General features: G+C 38.3%; 1 pseudogene; it reads right to left on the bottom strand.

Annotated features, from left to right (window-relative positions):
- Positions 1–346: 346 nt before the first annotated feature.
- LOC131830391 (large ribosomal subunit protein uL4-like) lies at positions 347–1617 on the bottom strand (annotated as a pseudogene).
- Positions 1618–8869: the final 7252 nt, after the last annotated feature.

Genomic DNA, 8869 nt, shown 5'->3' with positions numbered 1-8869 from the left:
TGCACCAGACCCAGTGCTCCATGCAATATGTGCCCTCCTTAAAGGAATAATTTTGTTTTTACATTCTAATTCATATGCTTGTTAGTCCTTTTCTTTCTTATTGATTTAGCTATAATTTCTAGCACTATGTTGAATAAAATTGGTGAGAGTAGATATTGCTTTATCTTCTTCCCAATCTTAGGGAAATGCATTCAGTCTTTCACAATTAAGTAAAATATTTGTTGTAGGATTTTTGTAGATGATCTTTATCAAATTTAGGAAGTTGTATTTTTTTTTTTTTGCTTTGATCACGTCTTTATTCAAAATTAGCTATCCAAAATTATTTGACCTTTATGAATAAATGTCTTTAGGCAGCATGCTTCTCTGCAGTGGGTTTCTTTTCTGCAGGCTTCTTGTCAGCTGCTGGTTTCCCAATAGCTGCAGCCTTTTTCCCCACTATAGGTTTCTTCTGCTTCTTCACACCAGCAGCCTTCTTTCCTTTCTTCCCTGGAAGGGAAGGCTTCTTGCCTGGAACCCCCTTCTCACCTGTTTTGGCTTCCAAAGCTGCTACCACTTTATCCATCCAAAGTTTGTGATTCTTGGCCTGATGAAGAATGGTATTCCGGCACATGGTCTTCACATATGGGTTTATCTTCAACATGATTCTCAGGTTCTTCTGTGGATTCTTCTTCAGGACCCAACGATGAATCTTCTTGCGTGGTGCTCAGAGGGATTTTTGGATCTCTGGATTTTTCAAGATTCTGCTAAGGTCTGAATTAAGCATCTTATGCATGGGAAGGTTGTAGTTACTCTCGAGGGAGGCAGCCTCATGCCAAGTGCCATATAGATTGTCTAACTTGTGGAAAGCACTTTCAGTCCAAATGCAGAAACATCCCACATGCCCACCAGGAGCAAGTTTCAAAATGTTCAGTTTGCTTACATCAAGTAAAGTAATTCCAAGTTGTTTCTGAAGGCCTTGATGATACCATTGTCTTCATTGTAGATGACGCAGGGTCCCCTGCACTGGATATGATGACAGTTTCTCATTTTGCCCTTGCCAGCTCTCATTTGCTGGAAGGCATAGACCTTTTTGATATCATCCCAGGCTTTAAGTTTCTTAAGTAGCAAAACAGCCTCCTTGGTCTTCTTGTAACCTTCAACTTTATCTTCAATCACCAAAGGAAGTTCAGGAACTTCCTCAATACAATGACCTTTAGACATAACTAGCACTGGGAAGACGGAGGCAGCCAGGGCAGAGCAGATGGCATATCACTTCTGTATTATGTTCACTCTGCGATGCCAATGGTGCCAGGTTTTGGTGGGTGCAAACATGTGCCCCCACGATGCATATTTCCAAAAGCACCCTGGCCAGAACGGTGAGTCCCACCACCTCGAACTCTGGGAATAGACCTACAGCTCTGTCAGTATCCCAAGACTTAGCACTGGTTTGATGAGTTGCTAATTCACTGACAGCATATGCCTGTCTGTTGTTTTTGTGCAAGTTGGTGTGAACAAAGTTCACTATATCAGGTCGAATGGGAGCCTTGAACACAGCAGGCAAAGTAACATTTTTGCTAGATGATTCTCCCTTTCTGGAGTACATAGATATCAATGGGCCAGCATACACCATTGTGGGGAGAGGAGAGGGCCAGGAAATCGTATTCTGTTCCTATTTATACTAAAAGTCTTTGTGGTAAGTATGTATTGAATTATGTGAAATGCTTTTTGACATAATGGATACTGAATTATGACAAATTATTTTTCAGCATTGCTTGTTATAAGCATATAATATTTTTCTCTACCCTGTAAATATGGTGCATTGCATTGGTTGATTATCAAATAGTCTTGCATTGTTGGAATAAACCCCACTTACTCATGATGCATAATTCTTTTTATATTTAACTGAATTCTATTTGCTAATATTTTGTTATGGATTTGCATCTAAATTCATGAAGGATATTAGTCTGTAGGGTTTTTTTTTTGTAATGTCTTTGACTAATTTTTTTTTTTTTTTGTATCAGAGTAACACTAGTGTCATAAAACAAATTGGGATATACTTCCTCCTAGTCTCATTTCTAGAAGAGATTGTATACAACTGATATGAATTCCTCCTTAAATGTTTGGTATAATCCTCCAGGAAAACTAGCTAAGCCTGGAGATTTCTGTTTGGGGAGTTTTAAAATAATGAATTCAATTTCTTTAATAGTTACAGAGCTATTCATATTATCTGTTCTATATTGGATGAATTATGGTAATATATTTTTTTGAGGAATTGGTCCATTCATCTAAATTATCAAATTTATGTTTATAAAGCTGTTCACTGTGATCTCTGCTGACATCATGGAAAATGTGAGTTGTTTCTTACCACTGGACAGTGGTGAAAGTCTTGACCCCCTTCTAGATGTCCTCTGACCCCAATCCAGGAGGAGGGACAGAAGCACCTCATTACTGCTGGGTTGGGTTGGAAGTCCAAGATTTCTACATGGTATCCACTGACACTGCAGAGTGCATGAAGCCTCCTTATTGCCCCACAGGTATGGAAGTTTTGGCTCCTTACTCAGCCTTCTCTGACACCACCCTGACCAAATTGTCACATTCTGTCAGGGGTAGAAGTCTAGGTTCCCCACTTTAACTTTTGTTGGCATGGGTGACAGTAAGGTCATAAAATTTCTGAGGTGTTTGACTATAGCAGAGTGGTTATTGTCTAAAAGTTTTCAGTCTTTCTAGGCTGCCCCTTTCCCAGTCCTTTGGCTAGAAGGCAGAGGCTTTGGTGAGATTTTCAAACCTGTACTCAGTGGTTTTTCTAGGCTGCTGGCTTCTTTAGTTCTAAATCTGGGATGTATGAGCCTAAGATGAAAATCCAGGGAATTTAGCATCGTGTCATTCCTTGGGTCCCAAGAACCCCAGTTAATCTAATTTCTTCTCTCCACCTTTCAAACTCTTCTCATGTTTGTTTTATATGTAATGTGTAGTGATTTTGTTTGTAGTTAGAGGCAAGAATAAAGAAAGGAATGTTTACTTCATCCTCTCAAGAGAAGTCCTGAGTTTCCTTAAAAACAAATTTTAAAAATCTGGGCTAGGGGCACCTGGGTGGCTCAGTGGGTTAAGCCTCTGCCTTTGGCTCAGGTCATGATCTCAGGGTCCTGGGATTGAGCCCTGCATTGGGCTAACCGCTCAGCAGGGAGACTGCTTCCCCCCCCCCCACCTCTCTCTGCCTGCCTCTCTGCCTGCTTCTCTGCCTACTTGCAATCTTGCTCTCTGTCAAATAAATAAATAAAATATTTTTTAAAAAATCTTGACTAGTTTAAGTGTATCTGAGTAATATTTTTTTTCATCAGGAGTAATATGTGGAGCATATTTTCTAAATCTCATAATTGGTACATTAATATATATTAAATAAGAAGTCTCTCTTTATATATGATACCATGACTAAAAAGGAAATTTCTGGTTAGATCTCAAATTATTTTTACTTACTTCAAAATTCTACAGACACTGCTCCACTGACATCTAATGGTCATGAATATGCTAGATGAATAGCAGCCAGTTCTCACCACTTTTTCTTCTTGTGCAGAAAATTCTTTATTTACTATGAAAATTCAAAAATTTCACCAGAATATATTTAGGTATTGTTTTTATTTTGCCCAGTTTTTATGTGCTGCCACAGGATATTCTTCATCTCAAGAAAGTTTTACACCATTATTTCCTGATGCTTGCTCTGCTCACTTATTTTTCTCTTCTCCTGGAAGACCAATTTTCTGTAGGATGAACTTCTGTTTGTTACCATTTGCACCTGTCCTCTTCTTTCTTGTTAATTTCTTCTTTTTCTTATCTTCTGAATTCTGGGAAATTGTTGAAAGAAGTCTTTCAAGTTACTGTTACTTCTCTTAAGAAATGATTCTTATCTGTCCTAGTTAACTGTACTCTAACATATACTTTAATTTCCTCATTGCATTTTAAATTTCTTTCCAATTTAAACTTTCTTGTCAGTTCCCTTTATACTTACAACAGTGTAGAAACCCATTTTCCATTTTTTTTTAATGTCCTGTTTTTTCTCTCATTTTAGAGATTCTGTGTCTTCTGGAAGTTAATTGGGTGCATAATTAGGATGTGATTTTGTTCCCTCATGTAAATCTCCTCTAGTTGAATAAGTAATATGTGAGCAGAAAAAACAACCAAACATGACAAAAATATATGTAATTAAAAGCAAATCTCTCATCCTGAATATTCAGCCCTTTCCTAAAATAAAAAATTGTCAATTATTTCTCATTTCCTTCCATAAATGTTTTATGTATACACGAACATGGAAATGTATAGTTATGTTTTCTGGTGTTAATACAAATGGGATCATTTTATGTAATCCTTGCTTTATTCACTTAATATATCTTGAAGATCATTTCATGTTAGCATATAATGTTCTACTTCATTCCACTAACATAGAATAACACTGTTCTCAAAGTAGTACACAAATAGCATTTGTAGAAACATTTTTTAACGTGTTTATAAACACTCCATATGCATCATAGAATGGCTATGTGATAGCCACTGTTACTTTGAGAACAGTAACACTGTTCTCAAAGTAGTGAACCAGTATCACTGAATGAATCCACCATAATTCATTTATCCTCTACTCCATGATAGACATTTAAGTTGTCACAAGTATTCAACCATAACAAATGTTCTTTAAAAAGCATAGTCTTCCTTTGATTCTTGAGTTTTGGGGGGGAATTATAAATATTTATTGTTTTTGTTTTCTTTTTTTCCTTCTATTTCTTTTTTTTGCATACCCTTGAATAATAAGAGATATTTAAACTTGGTGTTTATCCAGCATCAAGGTGACTTAATTCTCCTTTCCTCTTGCCCTATCCAGTTTTTTTTTTTTTACTATATCCTCCTTCCAAACATAAAATTGAGATGCTGATTTATTTTATAGTTCCATTCAAAAATATTTGAGGTACAGTGAAGTCATGTGAATGGGTCCTAATCCAATCTGACTGGTGTTCTTAGAAGAAGAGGAGATGAGATTTGGACACAGACATACAGAGGAAGGACCATGTGAGGACACAGGGAGAAGGCAACCACCTACAAGTCAAGAAGAGAGGCCTCAGAAGAAACCAGCTCTGGGGACAACTTGATCTTGGACTTCTAGCCTCCTGAACTGTGAGAAATAAATTTCTGTTGTTTAAGTGGGAGCGGGGTGAGGGAAAGAATGTTTGAAGGTAAACGGCAAAATGCTAACATTAATCAGTGGGAGGTTGAATTAAAGGATATTTTCACTTTTATCTTTATGTCTTTTTGCATTATTTTAATCCTTTACATTGAAAAGACATTAATGTTATAAGAAGAAAAAAATAATTCAATGAAAATGTAAAATACAGCATCCTCCCGAGTTCAACAATCCAAAATATGGAAGTGGGGGCCACTGACAGTAAAAACCATTCCTGAATAAGAATTTTATCTCTATGCCATTTTTCAAAGTGTGTGGAAACCATTATGCTGGTGGCAAGCTTTCTGTTGCTCTTGGTCTTTATAACAAGAATAATGGATGCTCTTAAATGCCCACCCCAAAATGTCTCCCCTTCTTTACTGCTAATAAACCCTTAATTTCATTTAGGTGGATAACAAAGCATAAAGGATTAAACAGATGAAAATTTAATGAAAGGACTGTTTAAAGTGGTTTGGGAAGCATTCAAAGATCAGTAGCAGCAGAAAGCTAAAACCCACTTTAGGCCTGAAGAAAAAGAGGGACAAGAGGTTATTAAATCCCAGAAAGAGCGATAGCTTCAGGAGAAAGCTTCCCAGGTTGTATCTGTGGCTTTGGGTATCAAGAGAATGGTGATACCAAAACCCAAAGACAGCTGGAGCCACAGAAGCAGCCCTACCCAATAGGAATTGTACCCAGTGGAGTGCAGGAAAGAATGAAGCATGGGGAAATAAATACCCCACCAAAATAAATACCCCCCCCCCAAAAAAAAAAACATTCTAGTCTCCTGCCTTCAGATTTCCTGCCATGTCTCCTGGTACCAAAACTCAATGAGAAACCAAACTGTCAAGCGAGCTCAGGAGACCTAGACCACAGAAATAAGCCCCCTGAGGTATGGAACAAGGTTAAGAAGGGCAGTGAGACATAGGTCTTTTATGTCCTGCCTCACATGCCCTTGGCCCACCATTTTGTTCTGGCCATTCCTATATCAACCTTCTGCAGCAATGGCTCCTGGACTCAGCAGTCTCTTGTTCCTCAGGAATCTCTGGCCTTCCTTGGGTGAGACACCTACGTGAGACTAGCCTGTGTATCCATGTGGCAGCGTGCTCAAACTGTACATGCAAGCAAGTGAGTGGCTGCCGAGGCAATCCTTGGCCAATCAGGTTTGGAAGCCAGGATGAAGATATATATCCCTTCCATGGCTTGACAAACCATTCTGAGAATGAAACAACACAGTTCTGCAGAGTTTTTAGCTAGACAGAGCCCCAGTTGTCCATAACACTAACTAACACTCAACTTTAGTAATGCCACTCTTGGATTAACTTTACTTCCTTCTCTGTGTTATTACTCCCAGTCCCCTGACTTCCGTTCCCTAACATCATTTCCCAAAATAGCTACCTTGATGTATTCTTGTTATCAAGTGCTACTTCTGGGAGAGCTCAAGATAAAACAGATAGAAAATGGAAAATTCTGCAGGAGCCAAAGGAGAATAAGCATTCTTGGTGTCCATCCTTCTTCCAAGTGGTGTGGGGGTAAGGGATCCTATTCCAGAATACAGGTATAGATTCTGATTAGTCTATAGTAATGTTTTAGGAAAGAGTGTGACCAGTTTGGATCAACAATAAAAGAGAAGTATGTTTTTCTACCTTACAGTGTAAGAAACTATAGCATAAAGGCAGTTCTAAACAGGCAGCCTAAAATGCAAAGCTGCTACAAGACATGTAATGTTTCCACTGGGTTCAAAACATAACTCCAGTAGTTTAGGTAAAAATACACACCCTCAGTCCAACACGGATCGACTCCAAATTACTGGTGCCACAGTTACAAATACAGGCTAGGGCCCAGTAACTTGAGAAAGAAGAAAGACAAAGGGAAGCTTGAAGTTGCCACAAATGTCTAGCTCAGAGTTTAAGGGAAGGGAAAGGCCTAAGTTAAACTGTCAAATATGTGGTTTGAGTCTCCCATAGTTTAGAGGACCTGCACTCTCGGCTCTGGTTCTACAAGATAAAGTTAATGACATAACCAGGGGTTGGCCAGGGATTTCTTTCTCTAGAAATGGCCAGCTAGTAAATATTTTAGGCCATACAGTCTCTACAAAAGCAGACATGGGAAATACATAGACATGGGCAAGGCCATGCTCCAGTGAAATTTTGTTTACAAGAAGAAGTGGTGGGCTGGATTTTGCTTCTGGGCGGTGGTTTGCTGACTCTAGTGTTAACCAAGCAGCCCTTTGTTGCCACCTCACAAAGAACCCAAGGGCACCTAAATGAATACATTCTCCGAAATGCAAAAGATTTCATCAGTAAATAAAATATTAGACTATCTGGCAGCTGCCTCCCCAAAATTTTATTTTCTTTTAAGAATACCAGCTTTCTATTGTTTGTATTTCCAGGGGGGAAAAAATCAGGTCAGCCAAATACTAATAGATATTTTAACTTATTTGTCTCACAAAACACTTTATATCCCACTCTGAAACTTCTACCCCCTCCCCCCAAAAAAGGAATTGAAAGCACAAGATATGAAAACCTGTTGTGAAAGTCCATCAATTTCAAAAACACTGAGGAGAACTAAAGAAAAATACATTTGTTCAAAAACAATCACATAACTAAACCAAAAAGTAGTCTCCTGGAGATAACCTTATGTTAAAAGATTTTCATGTTTTCTTGAGAGCTTTTCATGCTGAAATTTCTAAAAGCCTACTGGCTGCACACAGTGGCAGAATGCAACAGTGATTTAACAACCCCAGGCAAAATTATCTAACAAAGCGAGGCTATGACAGAGTATATTTCTTATCCAGTGGTAAGTAATCTGCAATTGTACACATTAGAATTTGGTCAGGCCACAGATGCTAATTGCAATACCAGGCAGAGTGTGCTCAAGGTTTAATTTACATCAAATAGAGAGGAGGCTTCCAAGACTAGGCATTGAACCCTGTGTTGGAATGCTGTAGCTTTTCCTAAAGCAAAATAACACACTACCAACATCATTGTTCAGCAGCACCATAGGTATCTCTGTGGGACTTTTCTGACAAATTACTGACAAGAGTTGGCCCTATTTAATCCATAATCATGAATGCCATCAGGGCCTATGGTTAGAGGACTATAAAGCCAAAGAATAGCACACACTCGGGTCTTGTTCAGACTAAATTACTACGGAACAAGGGCCAAATACCAAAGTAACTGCAACTGTATCTTTAGACAGTCCTCTCAGAATAGTTATTTTTTTATCCCGAGGATTTAATGAAAAAATAAGCAATTCCTTTGAAGTTAGGAATTTATTTTTTTTCTGGTAAGCAACTGTTTAACTTTCCCACCAAATAATGATTTTTTAAAATTAATACTCATATTTTCCATCAAAGATTACAGATTTTTCTTTGGCATCTTCTTTAGATATTCTCTAAAGTAGATCATTTATCAGGTATAGATAATGGTGTCCAGCAGCTTATGGCTACACAGTATAATTTAGGTAGATTCCAACAGAGGCATAAGGAATACAAAAACTGCTAACCAAACACGGAAACATTGGTGAGCAAATAGCAACATATATATTCAGGTGGGAGTTTACGGGGCAAGGCTGCAAGACTTCCCTTTCCTCATAAAGCTCTCCTGAAAGACAGAGTATGTAGACAAGGAGTGAGTCCAAGTCTGAATCCAAGGCTGGGTGAGCAGAGAGAGAGATAAAACATAGCCG

Source organism: Mustela lutreola, chromosome 4, assembly GCF_030435805.1.
Source record: "Mustela lutreola isolate mMusLut2 chromosome 4, mMusLut2.pri, whole genome shotgun sequence".
In the NCBI taxonomy this organism is placed as follows: Eukaryota; Metazoa; Chordata; class Mammalia; order Carnivora; family Mustelidae; genus Mustela; species Mustela lutreola.
The sequence above is the reverse complement of the archived record's forward strand: the minus strand, read 5'-3'. Positions and strand labels throughout refer to the sequence as shown.